Source organism: Nansenia antarctica (assembly GCF_963989245.1).
Source record: "Nansenia antarctica genome assembly, chromosome: 6".
NCBI lineage: Eukaryota > Metazoa > Chordata > Actinopteri > Argentiniformes > Microstomatidae > Nansenia > Nansenia antarctica.
Window position 1 is genome coordinate 25,369,828 of NC_137676.1, and position 2,500 is coordinate 25,372,327.

The window sequence follows — 2,500 nt, forward strand, 5'->3', positions numbered from 1 at the left end:
TATTTTAAATGTGATGCTTACAGTATGTGATATAATGTTCGTGACGCCATTTGATATAAGGAGATCTTTCTTGGTCACGTGGCCGGAAATTATATATTGATGACTCAGAGAGAAGGTTGAATCGTAATCATTGTATTAGGCAGATCTGGGTTGCATTCCCATGTACAGATGTTTCCAAGGCAGCATGCTCTGTTAAGTCCAAGCTTCAAGCATGGCTACGACATGGCTGGTGCCGAGCCTGGCTGTGGCATAGAGATGCCAAGCAAAGTACTGATGTTTGTTACAGCTTATATACAGTTCTCAGAGAGGGAAATAGCTTTACCTCGTAACTTACAATAGTGACATTAGTTCCCATACATGGCTATGCTGTGTTCATGCTGTTCTGCATCTGCTGACCACTGGGCTAAGGCTCCTATGTCCTGAGAGTTAAACTGGTCTCACTGTTACTTGATATGGTATGTGCCTGCTCCTAAAGAATGTTGTTTACTACTGAGAGTGGGCACACATAAAATATGTTTAAGGTTAAACAATGAGTATTGCAATATTTGATAGGCACACAACAATTGGCATAGTCACACAAAAACGCATCATATCAGCTCACTCTTTTTTTTCCCCATGATGTAAGATTAATTTGACTGGTAAATTATTTCTATTGAAAAACATGTGGTGTTCTTAATAACATCAATGAATGACCACATCAGAAATAAATTAGGCATCGGTTCCATCATACAAAGTACATTATATGTCAATATAACAATGTCTGGAAGTAGATCTTCAATCAAAGGAACGGCCTTGTGTTTCTGGTAACAAGGAGTGCTATTTGATTCTTTGATGGTCATCAGTCTTGCACGTGTTCTTGCCTCTGTTCACAGCGTTAATAGGTTTTATTAACTTAAGACAATTTTAGCATTATCATTACACTACACCCCTCCTTTTCTTGACTTAAGTCTATAAAATCTTAGGCTCTCCATCAATTGATTGTGGAATTAACCTGCTCAGAAACAGTTGGAAACAAAAATACAGATGTTAAGCATAAGTTTGTTAATTGGGTTATCTGGACTGTTGTTCCCGTCCCTTAGAATTCCTAGAAGAAAGTTTGTAAGTTCATGCCATGAATAGTGTGTGCATGGTATAATTCAGCTGTTTACTGCTGATGACACTGTTAGTTGTGTGCGTCAGTACAATTGAACAATTACGACTACATAAAAGTATGTGTAAGTCTCTCTTGTCATCATCATGTCTCTGTCTTAAATCATAAGAATTAACATTTCCATTGTTTGTCACATTGAAATGTCATTAGTTTGTCTCATTTCTCTTGTTTCATCCGGCAATAGCTTCCTTCAGCATCTGCAACATTCTCTCCCCACTTCTGCAATGGTTAACTTAGACCAGATCTTAACAGCATCTCGGTCTCTGAGTCCTTCGCTCAATGTCTCTTGATTTCCTTGATTCTGTCAGGAAATAGAATCGACAGGCATTGTCAGAATACATTCCAGGTCTTTCTTGCTGAATTGTGTTTTCTCCATCAGAAATGTCCTCCTTTGATGTTTCACAGTCTTAGAGTCTTAATGTGTATTTCTCTGTTCACTAAATCAATCAAAATGTTATATGTCTGCTGAATCAACACAGATTTGCATGATAATTTCAATATGAGACAAATTTGTCTATTTGTTGTATGTTGTAGCTCGATGTGTGTGTGTGTGTGTGTGTGTGTGTTTGGTTACAGGAGCAGTCTCCGTTCTATTAATAGCCTAGGGTCAGAGTTTTAACACTCTCGCCCTGTTGTGAAGCTTGGTTCAGAAATATGGTTGTTATTCATTTCATTCTTAATGATAACATTCTGCATGCCATTCATACTAGTTTGCTTCCCATGATGTTAATAGACATGCGGTTTTAGTAATCAATTATGTTGATTGAAACTTCTCTTAGAGTCTTTTAAATATTATGGCCAAATCCTTTCAAACTTAGTTTTCCTCAAAGTGCTGTGCTTTCAATCACGTATTTAAGGTCTTGTCCCTAACTTAATACACAATAGACTTCTGCTTTGTTCCTTACAAAGTTCAGAATCTCAATAAATCCTAACTCTCAGTGTTTTGACCAGTCACACCGTCTTTGACTATACAGCGCCTTCTATTCAAACTATTTTAATTTAGTACTTTCCAATATCAATACATCTCCTTTTTGAAAAAAATTGAGATTCGTTCTAGAACAGCAATTCAGGTTAAGCAAATAATTACATTGTGCCTTACCTGTTTCGCTGAATCTAGCATCCTGTTCGTTAGAAGCCATTTGATATAATGTTCGTGACGCCATTTGATATAAGGAGATCTTTCTTGGTCACGTGGCCGGAAATTATATATTGATGACTCAGAGAGAAGGTTGAATCGTAATCATTGTATTAGGCAGATCTGGGTTGCATTCCCATGTACAGATGTTTCCAAGGCAGCATGCTCTGTTAAGTCCAAGCTTCAAGCATGGCTACGACATGGCTGGTGCCGAG